General features: G+C 45.0%; 1 pseudogene; it reads left to right on the top strand.

Annotated features, from left to right (window-relative positions):
• Positions 1–3138: 3138 nt before the first annotated feature.
• On the top strand, positions 3139–4019 carry LOC123325999 (annotated as a pseudogene).
• The last annotated feature ends 19089 nt before the right edge of the window (positions 4020–23108 follow it).

The raw sequence follows: 23108 nt of genomic DNA, 5'->3' as shown, positions 1-23108 counted from the left end.
GCTGCCTGGCGCAAGTATCTGCCCCTCCAGAAACAGCCATTAGCTGAAGGGAGCTGCCTGGCCCAAGTATCTGCCCCTCCTTGGGGACAATCTATATCCATTGACTGGTCACTGAAGGGGCACAACTTAAAAGACTACTGGTCTTTAATCTAAACATATTACTTTGAGATAGTATCACTAAATTGAGGTCTAGAGAAGTGCATTCATTCACTTGGCAAATATTTATTAAGCATAAACTGTATATCTGAGCTATTCTAGGAACTTGGTATACATCAGTGAACTAAACACGCAATTCCTGTCCTCATGGAGTTTGCCTTCTAGTGGGAGGAGACAGTAGTCAATAATCCACATAATAAGACAGTGAACTATATGGTATAAAGAAAAAAAAGAGCAAGGTCAGAGAGATAAGGAGTACAGGGAAATGGAGAATAGTTACAGTTTTAAATAGCCTTGTCCAGGTAGACCTCCCTGAAAAGGTGACACTGAGGCATGTTGAAGGAGATTAGGGAGGGAGCTGTGTGATTTTCTGGGAGGAAACTGTAGCAGGCAGAGGAGAGGGATCAGGCTCAGACCTGGTGTGTTCAGAAACAGCCAGGAGGACATGCAGCCACAGGCAGTGAGCGACAGGGACCGCAGTAGGAGAGGAGGTCAAGAGGTAAACAGGTGGGGGATAGAGGGGACTGCCTTGTAGGCCATTGTGTAAGGGTCTTGACTTACGCTGAGGGAAATGGAGAGCCAGTGAAAGGCTCGATCAGAGGACTAACATGATCACTTCCACTTTGACAGGATTTTTTGTTCTGCTTTGCTGAGAAGAGATGGGTGGGGTAGGTTGAAGCATAAACACCGGGAGACTAAGAAGCTCTGGCAGCAGTTCCAGTGAGACACGATGGTGGCTTAACAGGGTAGCAGTGGATGTGATGAAGAGATTCTGGATGTATTTTCAACATAGAGCCAACCTGATTTCTTGATATATTGATGGGGGTGTGACAGAAAGAGTCATGGATGACTCCAAGGAGCTCTGTGTAAGTAACTAGAAGGATGGAGTTGGGGGACGGGAATTGGGGGAGGGGTGTCAGAAGTTTTGGACATATTTAGTCTGAGCTGTCTAATAGACTCAGAAGCAGACCCTGCTGGTGCTCCACTGACAAGCTGGAAGTGCTTGGGAGTTTGTGTCCCCACCCCCAAAGCCGCCTTGGACAATGACTGATGAGTGCAAGAATATAATAGCCCAGCTCCCATTTCTTGCACTGGAACAAACTTAAAGCCATAACTCACACTCCAGAACACCTCTGTAGGAACCAAGCTGAAGCCACCTTCTGCAGAACTTTGCTTGCTATTGTCCCTTGCTTGGTTTCCTCGCCTGCTCTGTCCCTACTAGTTTGCCTTACTAGTTTCTCCTAAGAGTGGCCCCTTATAGATCATATACACAAACCCTCATCTAAGGTCTCCTTCTGAGGAGCTAGACCTAAAATGACATCCAAGCAGAGATAGATATATGAAGGAGACAGATGGATATGTGAATCTGAATGTCATCAGAGGGCTTTCGGCCAGAGAAATAAATTTGGATGTCAGCTACATATAAATGTACTTAAAGGCATGACCATGAGAGTGACTTGGTATTATTTTTTCATCATGGAGATGCTTTCATCTTGAAAGTAATTCAGGGAATCAAAAGGCTGATTCCTTTTTAAATATTATTAAACTGTAATTATAATTTAATTATCACAAAATGTCAGAAGTTAATATTTGTTAAAGCTGGGCTGTGGGTGTATAGAGGATCATTATATTATTCTTTTGTGTGCATGTTTGAAAATTTCCACAATGAAAATCATACAAGCAATATATAAAAATGCTCTCCTTTAGAAAAAAAGAAGTAACTGGGGGAATTCAGGAAGGTGGTTAAAAGGTACAAACTTTCAGTTATAAGATAAGTAAGTACTAAGGATATAACATCCAACATGATGGCATAGCTAATGCTGCTATAAGGTATATGAGAAAGTTGTCAACAGAGTAAATCCTAAGAATTTTCATCACAAGGAAAACAAATTTTTTTGCCATTTCTTTTTATTGTATCTGTGTAAGATGATGGATGCTAACTAAATTTATTGAGGTAATTATTTCACAATACACGTAACTCAAACCATTATGCTGCACACCTTAAACTTACATAGTGTTGTATGTCAATTATATTCAATCTCAATAAAACTGGTATAAAATAATTACATAGTAAAAAACTAGAAATAATATAAATTTCCATCAACAGTAAATAGATATGTAAATTGTGGTTTGCTGACACAGCAATGATTATGATGAACTACCTGTAACAATATGAGTGAATAAATCTTATAAACATAATGTTGCAAGAAATGTACATAAAAGAGTATATACCATTTAAGTAAAATTCAAAACAGGTAAAACTAATCCATGCCGTTAGATGAGAGAGTGTTACCCTTGGGAGGGTATTGACTGAAGGGTACATCAAGGGGATTTCTGTGATGCTGGTAATGGTCTTTTCCTGGATCTGGTGCTGGTTACACGTGTGAGTCTACTTATTCAATATTTACATTGCACTGTGAACATGCTGACATGTTAGCCTGCCACAATCTCATGGATGCCAGTGGAAGATATGAGACTCCTAGGTCAGAGACAAAGGACTTTATTGCTCCCAGAAATCATGGTATTCATGTTTGCATCAGTTCCCTTTGAGTCCTAAGTACCATGGGGGTGACATGGAGGTGAGCCCAGGTGGATGCAGCACACACACTGGGTTTGCAGCAGATCCGAGGGACCCTAGGATTAGGAAATCTCAGTCTTTTAAAGTGGCTGCAAGCAAACTGCTCAATCTTTGTCCCAGAGGGGGACATTATCTTTACTACATTGGCCAGCAGACAAACCTAGCCTTGTCTCAGAGAGAGACCATCCCTGTCTTCCAAGACATCCTTGAACAGATAGTCTGGAACAAAAGCTATTGGTGCCTCTACTCATAAGACATGGTATAAATATAAGACCCATGGAAAATTGCCTCCCAACAATATTACAATAAAAATGTATATTTAAAAAAATCATGGCTTTCTGCTCCTCCCTGTTCGACAGACAGCCGCATCTTCTGGTGTAGTGCCAGCTGTGTCCCGAAACACGATGATGAAGGTCAGAGTAAATGGATTTGGCCTTATTGGGCACGTGGTCACCAGGTCTGCCTTTCACTCTGGGAGAGTGGATATTGTCACCATCAATGACCCCTTCATTGACCTCAACTACATGGTCTAATGGTCCAGTATGATTCCACCCATGGCGAATTCCACAGCACAATCAAGTCTGAGAAAGGGAAACTTGTCATCAATGGAAAGCCCATCTCCATCTTCCAGGAGTGATGCTGGTGCTGAGTATGTTGTGGAGTCCACTGGGGTCTTCACCACCGTGGAGAAGGCTGGGGCTCACTTGAAGGGTGGAGCCAAGAAGGTCATCATAGCTGCCCATTCAGCTGATGCCCCCATATTTGTGATGGGCATGAACCATGAAAAGTATGGCAACTCCCTCAAGATTGTCAGCAATGCCTCCTGCACCACCAACTGCTTGGCCTCTCTGGCCAAGGTCATCCATAACAACCTCAGCATCGTGGAGGGACTCATGACCACAGTTCATGCAATCGCTGCCACCCAGAAGTGGCGTGATGGCTGGGGGGCTGCCCGGAGCATCATCCCTACTTCTACTGGCACTGCCAAGGTTTTCGGCAAGGTCATCCCTGAGGTGAATGGGAAGCTCACTATTATGGTCTTCTGTGTCCCCACCCTCAGTGTGTCAGTCATGGATCTGACCTGCCACCTGGAAAAAGCTGCCAAATATGGCAGCATCAAGAAGGTGGTGAAGCAGGCACCAGAGGACCCCTCAAGGGCATTCAGGGCTACACTGAGGACCAGGTTGTCTCCTGCAACTTTAACAGTGACACCTACTCTTCCTCCTTCAATGCTGGGACTGGCATTGCTTGCAATGACCACTTTGTCAGCCTCATTTCCTGGTAGGACAATAAATTTGGTTATAGCAACCAGGTGGTGGACCTTATGGTCCACAAGGCCTTCAAGTAGTAAGAGAGCCCCCTGGACCACCAGCCCCAGCAAGAGCAAGAGGAAGAGAGAGGCCCTCAGCTGCTTGGGAGTCCTTGCCTCAACTCATCCACCAACACACTGAGAATCTCCTGACCTCCACAGTTTCTATCCCAGACCCCCTGAAGAAGGGAAGGGGCTTGGGAACCCCTACATTGTCGTGTACCATCAATAAAGTATACAGTGTCCCCCCAAAAAATCATTTAAGTAAATCATTACAGACGAGGCTAAAGATAAAGTTTCTTTGACCATTTCCCTTTTCCAAGTCAAGAAGCGATCAATGTTGGGTGCATTCCTTTCTGGGCAATTAGCTATACAATTACAAGTATCTACATATGTATGCTTACGTATGCCTATACACACCAATATACATATGTATAGTATATATATATATATAGAGAGAGAGAAACAGAAACGAGATATTTGGAGTATGGTATGAGTTAAATATATGACATCATATTCTACATGTCATCCTGTAACTTACTATTTTCACTTAACAAAGTCTTCATATTTCTTCCCTTTTCTCTTTCCTTGTCACTACATACACACAGATCTTCCTCTTTCTTCTAAATTTTCTGCATAGTGAGCCATGGTATGGATGAACTACTGTTCAATTAAACATTCCTCTTTTGGATGTGTTCAGTTTTTGTTGTTTCTTTGTTTTTTGGATTTTTTGTTTTCATTTTTTTGCTATTACAAACAGTACTTCAATGACCATTGTCAGACAGGTCTCTTTATACATTTGCGCAAATATTTCCCTAGGGTGGATTCCAAGGAAAACTGCTGCCAAATTGCCCTCCAAAACCATTATTCCAGTTATCTCACTAGTAGTTTACAAGTGCCCATTTCCCCATAAACTTGCCAACAGTGTACATTATTGTTCATTTTAATTTTTGCCAATTGGAAAGGAGAGAAAAATAACATCCTGTTGAGGTTTTAATTTGCATTTCCAAGATCTCTAGTAAAGCTGAGCATATTTGCATACCTCATTTCTTAGATCACCATATCTTAATATTTATGTGCCTAGGACTGCCATGGGGACTTCATGCAAAATATTTCACTTTATTCTCACAACCCCCCTACCCCAGTATGGTAGTGAGGAAGGAGCTACTATTTTTTCCCAAGTGGCAGGTAAGTCAACTGAACTAGCTTGTATTCACACAACTAGTAAGTGCTGGGGGCAGCAAACTCTTCTTCTCATTAATTACACAGTATCTGTTCTCTTCTTCCTCAGTAAGAGAACCCAGACTGGGGAGGGAGCAGCAACTTGTCAGCTTCAAATCTCCCCTTTCCAGCCTTCTTTGTAGGTAGAAATAGCCATGTGAAAGCTCTACGGATGAGCTATAGATGCAGTTGAGGGGTAGAGGTGTTTCCTGTGAAGCTCCTTGAAAGGGCAGTGCCCATCTGACTCTTTGCTTTGCTCTCCTCCCTTCTTCTCCCTTAAGATGAGATGACTCAAGCTGTACAGCCATGACATACCCCTGAGGCAATCTTGAGATGGAAATGAAGTACCAAAAAAGGTAGAACAGGGAGACAATAGGAACGTGGGATATTGATTGTGTCAATATCTTGTTGATATTGGATCAAAGGCCTGTTCTCTTCCACCCTAGACACCCTGGACTACCCCCTTCTGGAATTCCCGTCACATGAATGAGAAATGACCCACTCTGCTTTTCTGTTATTACTGAGACAGTGGTGGAGCCAGGATTTGAACCAAAGCCAACCCCATGATCATGACCCTTAATCTATGCTGAATCACTGCTTTTTTTATCCGGGCAACGCTCTCCACACAAAAGGATGCTTTCACTATAGCAGTCACCTCCAGTGGCCACTAAAAACTGGCAAAAAATCTTGCTCTTGGCTATTCTTCCTTGGGACAATTGGACTTGCACATCCTGCTTCCGCATCAGAACAATTTCAATCTCATAACAGCAACAGAAGAGGTAGAGCTCGTGAAAAATAAAAGTAGAAATAGCTGAATTCTACATAACTTCCTTTACTGATGGTGTCTACACAGGGGAGCATGGACTTAGAGAAACGAACAACGTGGCAAATGTATAAAACAAAAGTTCCAATCCTGGCTTTACTACTCTGCTGTGTGATCCTAGAAAAATCACCTCATTCCTCTTAGCTCCCTTTTCTTACATGTTAATAAAATAACCCTTTGTGCCATAGGCTTGTGATGAGAGTCCAGTGAGGAAATACACATAAAAGCTTTTCAAAAAATGAACGCCACCCTGGCCAAAGAAAGAATCACTGTATAAATATTGAATTCCCAGTGTACGTGTACACCATGCACAGAAAGCCTTGCGGTTATCATCCCATTTTAGTGACCCCAATTTTCTCCCTCTTTTTTAGCCATTATGCTGTGGGAGACCCCGTGAGATACAGGGACATTGTCACAGTGAGGGGTAGGTGTGCCCGTATGTGTGTGTTTTTAGGATTAATCCTTTTTCTCATTGAGTTTCATATATTTCATGCAAAGGATTGCTGAATATTCATTGATCTATCTAGTATCCCCAAGTACGCTATTAGAAATGCATTGCTTATCTATATTTTTGAAATGTTGAAATAATTCAGTGTTGATCCTTTGTGAGATAGGTTTGCTACCTTTAAACTGAAGTGACAATAACACCCCAGCTGTCTTCGGTTTCTCTCAAGTTGTACTGATATCCTTGATGTCACTAACAAACCAAAGCCTGCCTGTGAGAATCCTGTATGTCACCATTAAATTGAAAAAGGCCTGAAGTATCAAAATCTCACTTCTGATAGGGAAGAGAATTGAGAAAAGACCAAACTGATGGTTATTCATGAATCACTCCGGCCTGCCATGATAAATACCCCTGGCCTCATTCTCCTCTTCTCCAGGCTCATAATTTTTTCCCTGAAGGTGTCTCACCTGCACAGGAAGAACTGGGCTGGAGGGATGCTAGTAAAAAATGATTTTTAAAGCCTCTGAAAACGCAAAAGGCTGTGTGTGGGTTACGAGCTTTTCTTTTTGCGTAAGCAACACAATGTCCAATTAATCTGGGCGGATTGGGGAGAGGGGATGAAAGAGTATGTCGTTTGGTCTCGGGTTTTGTGACAGCTCAGGGATGGGATGAGAAAATGAAATAAATACCCGACGAAGGAACTTCTTTTAAAAGATTACAAGCGAATGGGTCCAGATTTGGGCTTCTATTGCAACACTGAACATAGGGATCCACTCTCCAAACACAGATTCTGCATCTAAGCTGGGGAATATTTGGCCACTTCAACATGAAAGGCTAGGAAGGGGGATGGGGGGGCGGGCATCTGGAAGGAAATGCAGCGGTGCACAAAGAACCAGTAAAAGTGTGGCTTCCTGGTGTTTTATTGGACACTTCCCGATGTCTTCTCATTGTTTGACAGGGAGTCACCGTTCCCGCCAGCGCTGACAGGCCGGGCTCCGTGACATGTCGGCAAACAATTTTACTGTTTTCCTCTCTCTCCTTATGTATGATATTTATAGACTAAGAATTGCATTTGCTTCCGCTTTCCGACACAGTTATCTTCTTGGGCGTGGATTAAATGTAGATCTGGGTGTTGAAGGACATTTACATAAGTGCTGTTTGTGAACAGGGAGGCCAGTTCTTCTATTATCGCCAGAACATTTAAATCTTAATGACTGGCATTGTTGTCTAAAAGACGGTGTTTTTCCCGCTGAGAAACTGCATTAGATTCAAGAAACAGAGCTCATTTCCATTCTCACAGCAGTCTCTCTAGAAATGACATGCAGTGCTTGAAACTGTTTATTTCCAAATTCAGGCCTCCCTCGCATCAGTCATCAGCTTCAATTACCAGTTTTCCGGAGCTGAGCCATCAGGCAGTCTGACACCAGGGTCCGGCCTAATTCCCACCTTCTCCAGAGTCAAGAGCATAATGTGCGGATGAAAAGGTGCAAAATAGCCCAGACTTCATTAGCATGCAGGGCCTGGCTGTTCATTTGCCGGCTGCGAATGGAAGTTCTGACACTCGGAGCTGGCTGCAAAATGAGAAAAGTCCTCTTCAGGGGAGATGGGGTCCTCGGTGGTGAGGAAAGGTCATCAAAAAGACAGCCACTGCCCTTGCTCCCTGCTCTCCAGGACTGCTTATTGATTCCAGGGACACCTCATTACACGCCGGATCAACATATTATTGCCATGTTCTGGGACTGAATTGTTTACAAGTGTCTTTATCACCGGCAAAGGCCTGCCCGGCGATGCATGACTACTCTCATTTGGCTGTGACCCGCCAATTATGTGTTATCCGATATGTTGCTGGGTATCTTGATCTTTGCCCGGGTCTTCTCACGGCAGCCACACAGTCCCATTTACTACTTCTTTCTAACCACTCTTTGGGAAAGTAGCCATTAGCCTGTCAGTGTGTAAGTAGTGTGTGTGTGTATGTCCTCTGCTACAGGAAATTTGAACGTGGTTTCTCCGTTCCTTGCTGTGCATGAGGTTCATAATCAGTTGGGGAGAAAAAATCTCTTTCTCTCTTTCACACACACAGACATACACACACACACACACCTTTTCTCTTTTTTTATGGCATCGAGGAGAACCCACACAATTTGCAATCAGTATGCATGGCAGAGAGCATAATGCGGCTTGTTACCGAGCTCCCTCTGCTTACATATAGGCCCTACAAGAGAGCTGTCATATTTTATTTGGGCATAGCCACTGCAAACCACTGCACAGGACCATTTTAATCTTTCATTACAGACACTTCTATGGCTCCATAAAAGAAAGAGTGGAATAGCAACTCGATTAAAAACTCAGTAAAGAGACTCTGGAATCTATCCTCTGCCCCAAAAAGTGGAGCTGAAGCCCTGGTTTGGAACTGAGTGCATTCTGATGCAACTTGATTTCCATTTCCCTTCCAATGGTGACTACTGGCAGAGCTTTAGTGATGTTGCCGATTGACTACTTTGGTTTAGTATTATAAATGCTGCTTGGGGAAGTTTTAATGACTGCCAAACATTTGGGCCATCTCAACCAAATACTAAAAGGAGGCCATTTCATTTACATCTCCAATTGCCATCAGGAATGGCTCTTTAATGAGTTTTCCAGTGGGGGGATATAAAGCAAATGCCAAGAAATTTGCCTTTACTTTTCCTGAAAGAATACATCCTTGGCAATGGGCACAAACTATAATGAGGGAAATGAAACTCAAGAATCTAACTGCCTTCAGAAAGGTGACATCATTCCCAGCAATTTCCCAGATTTGTCTGGTATCTTTAAATTAATTTCTCCAGGCATTTTTTTTTTTTCCTCCTTTCGATTTTGGAGCAGAGTCTTAGAAAGTTACTGACTTCTTTCTGTTCTTTCTGAAATCCCTGGGCCCTAGCTTCCTGACAAATAACTCACTGAAAAGACTAAATAAAGACCCCTCATCAGGGTGCTTCAGCCCAATTAAAGAGTAAATGGAGAGATGTTTGCTCCACCAAGTGTTTGACACTGCAAATTCCGTAGTGTCATCAACCAACAAATAGCTTTTGGAAGATGAGAAGATGATAGGAAGGATTACTCTTGCTTTTTTTTTGAGACATGATTGCATGTGGAGAAGTTTGGTCAAGGGATAAAGATGGAACAAGCAGGACTGTTTACCAAGTCTCCCATCTGAGAAGCAAGCCTCAGTGCTTTGGGGATTCAGCAAATGCCAAAAAGGATGACTCTCAATAACTAGAGGGCATCCAAAAGGGAAGGGTTTCTTTACATACTTATAAGAGATTGTAACAATGAAGCATTAGGAGTTCCCTGTCCATGGGCAATCTGGAGTTGAATGTTCTGAGCAGAAGGAAGAGCTCCATCCAGGGGTATTTTTATAACCAGTTCATCTATTATTTCAACCATCAAAAAGAATATCTCACTGTTATATACCTCGTCTTCTTTATGAATCCCCCAAACTGTAACCAAAAGATTCTCTTCAAGTAATGGGATGGCTAGTAATCCTGGATCCTCTGGTTTTCTTCTCCATCTTAAGGATTCATGCCTTTGTAAATTTCTGATAGTCAATGGAAAATGCATACACAGAGTATGCAAGCACGGTGATATGGTAAAATGATCAGATCATAACTAACAAAAAGAGGAGCTTGAAATATCAAGTGTTAGAGATGATGTGGAGAAACGGGAACCCTCATGTACTCTTGGTGAGAGTGTAACTTGGTGCAGCCACTGTGGGAAATGGAGGTTCCTCAAAATATTAAAAATAGAAATACCATGTGATCCATTGATTCCACTACTGGTTATTTACCCAAAGAATATAAAAATACCAATTCAAAAAGTTATATGCCCTTCTGTGTTTATTGTGGCATTATTTACAATAACCAAGATATAGAAGCAACCCAAGTGTCCAGCCATACATGAATGGATAAAGAACATGTGAGATATATAATTATATATATACATATATATATATAATGAATATTACCCAGTCATAAAAGAAAAATTTTGTCATTTGTGACAAAATGGATAGACCTAGAGGGTATTATGCTAAGTGAAATAAATCAGAAACAGAGACAAATACCCTATGATTTTAGTTATATGCAAAATCTAAAAAACAAACAAAAAAGCAGAAATAGATCCATAAATACAGGGAACAAACTGGTAGAAGGGGGTGCAAGTGAGGGGCAGAATGGGTAAAATGGGAGAAGGGGAATGGGAGGTACAGGCTTCCAAGAGAAAAAAAAAAAGAACCTCGCTTTAAAAGTCATTTATTAAATATAACTTTGTTTCAGGGAACTTTCTAAAAACCTAGCACATATTTATTTATTGAATATAACAACCCCATGACTTAGGTATTGCTATTCTCATTTTCCAGATGAGGAAAACTTTTCACACATCTAAATAAGTTTTCAAATGTGCTCAAGGTCACAAGGCTAGTGACAGAAGGAGAATTTAAACCCAAGCATGACCTGTGGCAGAATTCATGCTCTATTTTGCCTCTCCTAGAGCCAACATCCATTACACATTTCCAAAAGCCCAGTAAAGTGCGTTTTCTGCATGCTAGCTAACTTCAATGCACAAAGAGCTGCTAGTCATAAAAATGTGTCTAACCCATCATCTTTTACATATCTGATATCTTTAGCCATGAGGTGAGCTGAAGCAAGCTTACTTTGACTGACATGATAAAGTTTTGATCCAAAAGGGCAATTCAGGGCATTTAATAAAAAAGTAGGGTGGAGGTTGCAGGGAGAACATGTTCAGGGAGCTATAGAAATACCCCCACTTGTCACTAGGAGCAACAGAGGAATCCTTGTCGGTCTTTTGCACTCATACTCATCCCAGTTGTCTGTTGATCTTCCCTTAGTGAGTCTGTTAAAAGAAAACAACAACTCTTAATTCACTTTCCGTGGACATCATAGGCCAGGTTTCCCTACAGGCTTACTCTGCGTTTGGAGACCTAGTGACAAAGAGCCTAGTCACAGTGTAGGAGACTGAATCCCAGAGACTGGAGGGATGTCCATTCGCTGACTGTAAACCCACAAAAACATGTGCAAGCATTCTGGAATCTTCCCTTGGCTTATGTTTCCGTTTTTGCCCGTTGTCCATGAGAACGCTAGCCACCTTCTAATGCCTGGGGCAATGCATTATTTTGAATGTCTCTTGGACAACTGGCCTGGCTGCAAATAAAGGAGACCACTTGTATATCAGGCCCTCTCCTCCTCATTCTCCTTCATTCAGCCTCAGTGAGTGCTAATCTTCCAGCACATTGGAGCTGCCCCACTTTCTTCTGTTGAGAGAGAAAGAAACACTTCTCTTATCAGTTAATTTATCGCTAAGAGATTCAAATTCCCACCCCTCTCCTTCCCATTCCACCTCCATCAGGTAGTACTTGCATTCTAAAAGAGCACAAAGTTTGACACAAGGGAATCATCATGGCAGAGGAGTAGTGTTTGGGAAGGGCAAGCCTTCCAGGTGATCCATTCCAGTCACAAACATGGCCATTCCCACATGTGGATATGTGTGCCTCCCTAAGCCTCACTTAGGCTCAAAGGATTTCAGAATTATTTGATTTTCAAAACATACAGTTGAGGACTCCAGATAAATCTACTAGAAATGAGTTCTACTGATCTAGATCTTAGCCCAGGAGTATATGCATGCTGGTCACTCCTTCCACCCAGCCCTTACTTCTATGCCCCTTCCCTTGTTTTTGAACAGATACACACTGTACAAAGTGTTCTGGGAAATCTAACATGCATTTTCTGCCCTCAAAGAGCCAACAATAGGTAGCAACAAAGTGTTACAAGACAACAACTGACTAAGGACAAAATAAGAAGTGTGTGTAATAAGAGGTGGCTACAGAGTTCAGATGGGGCTACAAGACCCCAGTGGACTAATGTGACAGCAAAGGCTTTCTATATGAGGGAGGATAGGAGTATGTCTTGGGGATTTGAGTAAGTGCACAAGGAGTGGGTAGGCATGATGAACAGTATCCTAATCAGACCATTGGCAGTCCCTCCCATGCCTTTACACACATGCAGCTCCTCCCACCAAGAGAAGTCTAATGCCCCCCCTTGACCTGAGCAGACCCTGTGACCTGCTCTAACCAATAGAATGAGATGGAAATGATATTTTGAGACTTACAGGTGCATAGGCCTTAAAAGGACTAACAGCTTCTACTTCTTCCCTCATGGAGCCCAGTTGCCATCCTGTAGGGAGGTTCTCGCTGGGCTACTGAATGATTAGTGGCCACACAAAGAGAGGCCCTTGAAGATAAGAGGCCATTGTGGTGGTTCCACCTGAATAGGCCCAGCTGACACTCCGTGGAGGAGAAGTGCCTAGCAAGTCCTGCCCAAATTCCTGACTCATGGAATTGTGAAAAATAATAAATTGTTGTAGTTTTAAGCCACTAAGTTCCAGCGTGGTTGGTCAAGCAGTGAAGGTAAATGGGAGTATATCATTGATGAGATGCATTCCTGGGAAAATATGGCACAAATAAAAGGAAAATAAATTCTCATGATATTTGGTGAGCCCTAAATCAATCTGGCTAGAGTAGGCATTTCAGATTAGCACCTAGAAGAACAGATTGATAAACTGAATCCAGATAGCTTTAATGTAGGAAGGGGAGCTTCAAGACTATTCACCAATGCCCTCTATAGCAAATGTGGTCAGTATCCTATCGGTAGACCTTTGCCCTTAAATTTCAGTGCCTACCAGCTACAATGCACCTGTGTTGCATTGCCTTGATGCTTTTTTTTTTTTTTTTTGGTCCCTGAAGCCCACTCTGCCTATGCAACAGGCCAGAAGTACTGGGGAAATAATGCCTGTGAAAAGTAACCCTCCACTAATGATTGATGGGAGTTGGTGTATAAATACTCCAGCTCAGGTGGACTTACTCTAAGGCAAGCGTTCTATGCTGCATCCCAGACTCGCCTCGATAGAATTAAATCCCAATTGCCCACAGTGGTAATTTGCTTTAAAGCGCACTTTAATGGCTGCCTTCCCTTTCTTGTCTGTCAACCCCACTCCTCAACTGGCATTTCCTCAGATCACTTCCCAATAAACTGCTTGCTTTGGGGGAAACCCAAACTAAGATACAGCTTTACATTTAAGAAAAATAAAGCCGGGATGTGGATTACTTTGGGTAAGTGCTGTAACAAAGTGAACCAAAATATGCAGTGTTTCAAGCAAAATAGACATTTATTTCTCTCCTTGTAACAGTCCAGGGTGAAAGTAAAGACTCTGCCCCAGGGAGTCATCTTGTGAACCCAGGTCCCCGGGGGAGCTTTGTCATCCTCCACATATGGCTTCCATTAGCATCGTTCCCAGCCAGCAAGAAGGAACAGGAAGGTGCAAGTATGAGATGACAATTACTCCCATCACTTCTGCTTGCATTCCACTGGTAAGAACTTAGTCACGTGGGTTTGTACAACTGCAAGGGAGGCTGGGAAATGTAGTCCAGGTGGACAGGCATGTGCCTAGCAAGAAGAGAATAAATTGGTGGTGAGAAGGGGCAGACAGGAGTCCCTGACACAGGGAGATTAGGTGATTGCCCCAGTGTGTACAGCCAGTTAGTGGACAAATAGGACCATAGCCTCTGCCCACCATTTTTTTTTTCCTTCTACCTCGACGTTGATTCCAACCAGACTGTGGCAGGTCTCAAATGTCATGCTTATGAATCTGATATTCTGCAGGATCCATTTCCTCTCCCCACAGAGTCAGCAAAGCGGAATAAGTCCTTGGAATCCCTCTCAAGTTCAGTCTACACTAGGCTACTGGATTGAACTTTCTGGCCAAAGCAAATGGCACAGGGAGCCCACAGTCCCCACTGTCTATGACCCTCTCAAGCAGAGCCAACCAGGCTCACACTTAACCCATGTTGCCCCTTGGTACAGATTTGTAAAAAAAGAAAAAAGAAAAGAAAAGAAATAATAATGGCCATCTTCCTCAACTTTAGTTTACAGCCAAACCCCTGAACAGTGTCATAAAAAAATATACACATCTACAATGACAATGGTGTGAATGGTGTCCTTAGAGTTAGGTGAAGCTCAACCTGTCGATTGTAATCATGACTCCTGCAGAGACCGGAAAGAGAAAGAACCATGGAGCCAACTGACATCCACAATGATCAGAGACATTTTACAGTCATCTTTGAGGAATCAGGACTTGTTTCTGTGGCTTGCAATTATCCACAGGCCAATAAGTGCCAAAGCTCTTTTCTTTTGAACTCAGTATCAGCACCCAGCTCAGTTTATTTAAATGTTAAAATTGAAGAGAATGAGAGGAGACAAGATTATCTAAATGAATCCTGTTCATAACTTTTACATGCTAACCTATGTTTTTCAAGCTCAGTTTTTTAGTGGATTTGGGTCTAAGCTGGCCACATATGTAGAAATTGCCCTTTTTTTCCTTAAGGGAAATCAGAATCATTCATCCTTTCAAATGAACTGAAAGAATTTGTTTATTGGGAAAAATTTTTTAATGGCTCTGCACTGTTCTTTTCCCTCAAATTAAAAAAAAAGAAAGTATTTTTATCCTTGATGAAGATAGTAACTTTAAAATCATTATTGTGCTCCTTGTCCATTCTGTAACTTTTCACAAGAGAGAAGGTTTATTTCTTTTACTATTTGGTTGGAAATACCCAGGGTATGTGTCATTTAAGTTACTGAATATCACCTAATACTGTATTTCCCATACTTTTACTGCAAGTGTACATGAGTAGCAGCTACCTTTGATTTGAACTCTACAAAGTAAAGTGATACTCTAGATTATTTGTGCCAACAATTTCCGGTTATGTTCAGCAAGCCTCCCTCCAAATGCAGACCTCAGTCTCATTTCGGAAACTGTGCTGAAAATGTGTGTCTAATCACCAAGAAGCCAAGCATTTATTAAGATAATCCTTCCAAACTCATCAACTTTAATGGTATCCAGAAGGCTTTTCTGGAGAGGGCTCATTAGTTAGAAGAAGAAGAAGAAGAAGGAGAAGAAGGAGAGGGAGCAGGAGAGGGAGAGGGAGAGGGAGAGGGAGAGGGAGAGGGAGAGGGAGAAGGAGAAGGAGAAGGAGAAGAAGAAGAAGAAGAAGAAGAAGAAGAAGAAGAAGAAGAAGAAGAAAGAAGGAAAGAAAGAAAGTGAAAGAAAGAAAGAAAGAAAGAAAGAAAGAAAGAAAGAAAGAAAGAAAAGAAAGAAGGAAAGGAAACCAGCCTCAAAATTTCAGTGGTCTGTGGCTTTACTTATATAGGCAAAAACATAATCAGAGTTTCCTACCTTATTGTTTAATAGCCATTTTCTGCCCATCTACTGCCTTGAAAAATAGTCAAACAAATGTAAAGAAGATAAATATCAAGCATAAACAAACTACCGCCAAAGGGGATAGGTTGTGTGCATAAAAATGAGTAACATCAGAGGTGTAGATTAAGAAACTGAATATGTTGGTGTTTGAAATTAGAATGGTTCCCAATTGAATTGATGATGTTCCATTTAAGAAAAGAAATGTTTTCAAATCACTCTGCTGACTGGAATTCTGAATCAAAGTCAGAAATTAATAAAAAGATGCAGACAGAGACCCCTAATCATAAATAACAGAGACGATTTGTATGCTTTTAAAGCTTGCAAGGCCCAGGGAAAAAACCTAATGAAATGCAAGAAGAAAATGTTTTTAAAAAATAGAAATGAATGTGCTTGGTTGAAATGCTGTTGTTGTATTCTTGTGACACAATGACTTGTTTTCTGGAAAAGTAATTCTTCAGTTGAGCCAGGCAAGCATTGTATTCATTGTAAAGTTGTATATTTAGACCTGTAGTCTGAAGGGCTTGCCTATATTTAAAGCTCAGAGCTACCCCAGGCTCATTAGACTACAAGGACAAAGCTCGATCATATTGCTGCTTGGACCCTACTCAGAACTTCAGGGTACTTTTCAGTGGCTTCAAGTACTTAGATCGTCAGCAGTGTAGGAAATAGAAAACATTTTGAGTGGGTGAGGTGTATACATCAAACATGTAGGAATGTATAGAGAGAGATAAGGATCCCAGTCGAACATCCTGTTATAGTGAAGTCGGAGCAGAACAATTCCAGGGTAAACACAGACTTTAATCAAAAGAGCTGCAATGCACAGGTTGCAAAAATTAGAGCAGTCTGAGTCTCATTCAAGATCAAATGGTTCTTTTCTAGACTTAATGTCAAGAATAGGGTTCTGCTATGGGTGGCAGAAAGATAAAGGAACATAATCGCAGCCATGAAATCTTCAGTAGAGACAGGAATGGCAAAGGAAAAGTGTCTAAATTCAGGTCTGTATTGACAACAGTATGGCATCATTGTACAAGTGCTTCCTTCCAAACTGAGGCCAACTCAATATTTTGGCTGACATACTTGTGCTTTGTGGGAAGTTTGTATCAGAATGGGGGTGGGAGGCACTGGCTGGGGTGGGGGGAAGGTAGGACGGAGGAATGGGGAGAAGTCAGTTAAGGACTATACGCAGCTGAAATAATTCACCTCTGCTTTTGGTAATTCAGTTTGTCTTTTCTGTATTTATGTTTGGAATAAATAATACCTGCATGGAGGGCAAAATCAAAAGGTACAAAAGGCAATCCAGTGAAAAGTCGGTCCCCTCTCACACACCTACCATGTTCCCCTTCCAGTAGATATTTGCATACATAGGTGCAGTCAGTTTCAATCCATGATATTAAAGAAAGCAGCCCCCTACCTCAAGCCCTCCCCAACACCCAAGTCTTCTTCCCTTCAGGCAGTTCTTCACTCAGTACCCCCTCCCCAACAGGTCTATTAATCTCAGGGTCTTTGATACACGACCTGCCGACACCGTGATGACCCAGGCGTTTTTCTTTTCTTTCTTTTTTTTTTTTTTAAGGGGTAGGGTTATTACTTAATGATAATGACTCATTGTACACATTGTCGTCTGCTGATGTTTAAAAGATAAGAAGACATTTGTCTGGGCGGACGCCTGAGGCCCTCGGAGGACGCTGGGAGACCCTGCCAAAACGTTTCCAAACTGAATAGTCATTGGGCTGCCAGATAATTCAGAAACTATTTGTATGAGCTGTTTATCAAATTATTAACCGCACAGATGTTGTTTGGCTGAAGAGCAGCTGAATCCCCTCTCTGGCAGCCGCGGAGACAAAGGTCTCCAGGAATAATTGGAGATGTGCATGGAATATTAAATTAATTTACTGCTCTTAATTCTTATGCAAATTCTGACCTCCGATGGCGCCTATCAATTACCCCGCGCGCTGTGAAAGCGAAGGCGACAGTTTCTTTTCTTCTCTTTGCTTTTTTTTTTTTTAAGAACTCGAAAAAGGAAATATTTGCAATAAGCAGGCGGTAGGAGCACCGCGTAACTGGAATTATTTAATTGAATCTCCAAGTTTTCAGGGATGGCCGTAGAGGATAAAACCCCAGGACGCAGGGGAGGGAGGGGTGCGGAGGGCGGAGGAATTTGTTGGTTTGACTGTACACCTGCGGGCGGCGGGAAACTACAGCAAAGAGCAGGGACCGGTGATGGCAAATACATTGGCCTGCAGGCGGTCGCCGGCCTTGGTGATCCTGAGAGCGGAGCATTAGTGCCTGGCTCCTTCGTGGCCCGCGATTCGGTCTAAACACCGAGCCCTTGGCAAACCCCGGTCAGGCTTGGAAGCGCCTTTGCGCTGCTTTCCTCGACCGCAAGCTGTAAGGTCTCCTTCTGATCTCTGGCATCCCTTTACTTATCTTTTAAGGGTTTTGACCCATCTTTGCAACCCCTCCCCAGCCTCCAAAAACAAAAACAAAAACAACTTTGTTTGAAAAAACAAACCACAACGCTTAGGGCTCGTGTTCAACTCCTACAGAAATCCCGGGTAGGCCGAAATGCGATTTAACTGTCTCGTGCGTGAAGAAGTGACACCCACTCTCTTCTCAGAATTGAGCAAACGCCCGGGCTTTGTCTGAGCTTGTGGCTTAAACTCTGCGCTGTTTCCAAGCCCCGGTGGTGGGTTGTAAAACTGGGGTCTCTGAGTCTTTCATCATCCTTTTAATAAGGAAAACCAAATCGGGCGCATAATGTCATCAGCCCCTGCTCGACCTCGCCGGGACCTCGGCAGCCCGATGATGTCGCCAGCGGCCCCCGGCGCAGTCACAACGCGCCGCCTTTCAGCTCCTCGCGGCCCCCACAAAAGCCAGACAACAATATCAATTAATCATGCAGCCGGCAAACAAGGAGATTTATCCAGCGACAAACAGCCCCGCCGAGAGCCGCTGAATGGGTGTGATTAGCATGTGAAAAGGCGAGCAAAACTCCGCGGTTCAACAGCTAAAGAGCAATTTGATGGGGCTGGGATGGGGAAATTACTTGATTAGCGTCCATCGGAGGAGAGCACGGTAACTGCCCCTCGGCCGGGAATCCGACAGGGGAACAAAACGCGCTGGTAAACGCGGCGACGTGGAGGGAGAGCGGGCGAGGGAGGGTGGCGCGGGGGCCTGCACTGCCGAGTCGAGTTCTGGGATGAGAGTGGGAATAGTGAGCAAAGGGGATGACATTCTAGCCACGGCCAGAGCCCGAGGCCGAAGCCTACAGGAGCTGCGACAGCTGGTTCTCGTCGCCCTCACCTAGGGCTCCCAGGTCGGGACAGGGCGAACACAAGGCTCCCTACCCAGTGCTGGAGGCCGACCTTGAACGCGCTGCCCCGGCTCTGGTCGGAAAGAGAGTGAGAGAGGTGCATAAGGAGGAAAGGCCCAGCAGCGCCCTCCCGAGAGTCCCCTTTGGGGGCCCCAAGGCGCAGCCAGCCGCGGCTTCGGCCTCCGTCTGCTCTAGGGCTCCAGCACCGGGTCAGAGTCGCGATGACCGAGGCGCGGCGGTTCCACCCGTAGCTCTGCGGTTCCATTCTCGCCTGCAGAGAAGATTGGAGCCGGGCAAGAAGTGTTTTCCGGCTCCTCCGAATTTGATCACCCTGTTCCTGCCTCCTCGAAAAGCTGCGGCGTTTGGGCTTGGCGTTTAACAAGAAAAGGGTTCCTTGGATGCGCCCCCACGGGGAGGCAGTGGGAAGTTGGGGAGAGAACTCCCTGAGTGCGAGGGGCTGGAGCAGAGAGCGGCGCGGGGTGGGTACGCCAGGGCCCTGGGGTAGGAACCTGGATGCAGCAGGCGCCGGGGCTCTCCCTGGGCTCGGGTGGGCAGCCCCAGGCCTGCCTTGAATCCAGACGCGCAGGGCTAGAGCTGGCGGCTGGGAAACAGAGCATCGCGGCCTCGTTTCAAAGACCCGAGGCATAACCCGGCCCAGGGTTTGGTGTGGGTACGCACACTCGGGGCTCGGGGACTGCGCTTTTATTTGCTGGGGAGAAGACTGAAAGGGAAGAAACGCTAAAGGGTAGCGCGGCTCAGGCTCCGCGGGGCAAGGCCAAGTGGAGGGCGAGGGCACGCTCAGACCCTCATCACCCCATCTAGGGCGGACGCCCGCGCCTTCTCCTCAACCCCAGAAACGGCCCCGAGTTAATGTCTGCGCCAAACCCAGCAAGAAGAATTTAGTTTCTCTATGCGCCTGTAACCTTCCTCCTGGACGCATGCCCACAACCCCTGCTCCCTGGCTCCTCCCAGTGCCAGGGAAGGGAAAAGGCTCCCACCCAGTTCCCAAAGGCCCAGACTAACTCCCTCCGGGGCTCGGGATCCACTAAAGGGGCCTTCCAGCTCAGGCCCAGAATCGGGGTGCACAGGTGAGTCCCCGGGATACGGCCTTCAATTTACCTGAGGGAGAATCTAATTCGGCCTTCGTAAAGTACATTAGCACAAATGTAATGAAGACTTCAAAAGACAGATTCGCCAAGGCCCCGGCCGTCTTAAATTCACCCAGCTCCTTGGCACAAATAAAACAAGCACCAAAGAGTCAAATCTTGTTTTACATAAAAGGGGGGTTGGAACGCCCCCATCGAGCAGAACAATTGTCACCCAGTTGAACAGAGTGTCTATTAAACCACGGCTTATGGCTGATTTCAAAAAGCTTAATTCTTTCTGAAATGTCTCTGGCTGCGGGTGTGCAACGAACTCGAGGCTCGTCCCTCTCCCTTTCTCCTCCCTCCTTCTCCCCCTCTGGACTCCTCGCTGAAGCCACAGTGAGGCTCCCTCCTGTTTCTGTCCCCAGTCGGACCCCTTGAGCCACAGCTCCCGGCTTGGTGCAGGTGCTGAGGTCAGGCGGGGCGGGGGAGCGGCGGCCCGCAGGTCTGCAGCGCGCACCGGTAAGCAGGGTGCGGCGGCAGTGGCACGCTCCAGGTGGGATCCCAAGACCCACGAACCTGGAGGGCGCACACCCCGACTGCGAATCCCAGACCCCCGGCTGTCTCCAAATGCCAAAGCCCTGCAGGCAGCGCGGCGGCACCGACGGAAATCTGTGCCTTGCGCACCCGCACACCTCTCTCTGCTTATCACTAACTCGCGGTGTGTCCCGAAGCGCTTTCTCCGGGCGGCTAGTGCTGTTCATTTTAATCCCAAAGCCAAGTGGTTGAACCATCTCTAAGTTGGCAGGCGGAGGGGGAGGTGGCAGGAAACTGGGTGGCTAAATGCCTCTGCCTGCGGGTGGCATAGCTGTTCCCACCAAAAGCGGGAGCTCGGGGCTGGCTTTGTAGTTATTTTTACAAGTTCTGCCAGGTGCCCATCATGTTGCCCTGCAAAGCAAAAGAGGCCGCTGCAATTTATTCCAATGGGCGGTTTTTAAGAAGCTGGCAATTTGAACCGGCTGGGTGTTATTTAGTGCAATATGAAATCAAATGATCCTATTTCTCAAATAACAGTGTCTGTGAGGAGAAGTGAATCCTCTGAAAGGGTAATTGTCTGCTGATAGTGTTTCCCATTATACCAGATCTTGGCCTAAATGGTGTTCGGCAGCAGGACTGAGAGCGAGGGGTGAAATCAATGCGCGAACTCGCCCTCCGGAGGCAGGAAAAAGGCACACCATTCGCGTCCTGGCAGGTTGAATGAAAAATGCCACCCCATGCGCCGCCGATTTCGACGTCATTTTGCAGGTGTCCGACATCCTTAGACAGGAGTGATCTTGTGGATGAAAGAAAACGAACTCTTCCTTCTTTTGCAACTTTGGGAGTTAGAAATTGGAGCCGGCCCTCTCCTTCACGGTTTCCTAGCGCCCTTTAGTCAGACTACAGATTGACAATAATCGGGGAAATAAAACCTAGCTTGGCGCCCCTCGTCACGACACGTTCCTATTGTGAACGTGGAGCCCCTCCTTGCAAGGACACGCTTCTGTCTAGACTTTCCCAGTCCGATTTCTGGAACCCAAATTTAATTCCTGAGAAAGGTATTGTGTCCACGAGGCGTCTGTTATTTACACCTTAGGTGGCACTTTTTGGGGGGGAAAAGTTGGCCCTGAGCTTTCAAATTGTCCTCCGGGCCCAGCCACTGTTTTGGGTGGAAACCAGATAAAGGGGTGCAGCTTGTGTCTGAGAAAGGCACGGAGGAGGAGCAAACTTAAGGAATGTTTTAAGAAAAGGGACAAAAGCAGCAGTCCACAATCTCCCGTCTGGCTTTGGGGTGAGTCAGTACGCTGGGGGCCAGGGCCAGCGTGCACACTGTGATGTCCCGGACTACCTCTCTGCAGAATGATTCCCAGATACAGAGGCGGTTATGGGCAGCATCCTTGACTATGAAACCTTTTTACTTATTACTCAGACACCTTGAAGGGGTGGCCTCCTCAGAGCCTTCAGGCCTGGACAGAGAGGAGTTGGGCCAGAACAAAGCCACCAAGGATACAGGCACTTCCAAAGACACACACGGGCCAAGGACGAAAGAAGGCTTCTGGGTGTGTTTCCTCCACCCCACCCCATCGCACCCTTCCAACTTTTTTCCTAAGGGGCATTTTGTGTGTTCCGAATATCCTGGGTTTGTAGGTACAGCCTGCCTACACCCTTTGCTAATTTGGGGTATTTCACACTAAGCCTCCTTAAACACATTTGTGGTTTGTTTCTGCTCAGGTAGGTTCATTTTCATAGTATCTTTGGATGTTTTATATATAAAAAATATATATCATATATTATATATACATATATTACACATACATATATATATAAGTATATAATATATATCCCCCATACTATGACCTTTGTTTACAAGTCTATTTAGTTGCTACTGATTTTCCCCCTTGCTTGGAGCTACTTCCAAATTTTTAAAGAAGCCAAGGAAGGATGGTGATTCTGCATATCCGAGGAACCCGGCCTAGGAAGCTTCCATCCCTTTCTTGGAGGGAGGTTCTGCCACCGCTCCTGGAACCCAAAGAACCGGACACCAGAAGCGCCATTCCTGGAGGTCTCCCTGGCCTTCTAGTTGAAGGGCGGCAGGTAGCCTGGGTTCAGCCTGCGGCATCCCCTCCAGGGTTCATTGCCTGGCTGAAAATCCAGCCAGCACCGGTCCTCCTGCCGGCCCTGGGCATGGCTTGGACACCCACCCTCCGGAGCCCTGACCCGCGTTTTCATTTCTCACCCTCCTGCTCGGCGTCTGAACAGCCTGGGGTGGTTTCCTTAGGGTCTTCTCGGGGCCATCCTCGTCTCTCGAGGGCCTGCCCTCCCTGTGCTGAATGTGAAGCCC

Source organism: Neomonachus schauinslandi, chromosome 10 (assembly GCF_002201575.2).
Source record: "Neomonachus schauinslandi chromosome 10, ASM220157v2, whole genome shotgun sequence".
Lineage (NCBI taxonomy): Eukaryota > Metazoa > Chordata > Mammalia > Carnivora > Phocidae > Neomonachus > Neomonachus schauinslandi.
The sequence above is the reverse complement of the archived record's forward strand: the minus strand, read 5'-3'. Positions and strand labels throughout refer to the sequence as shown.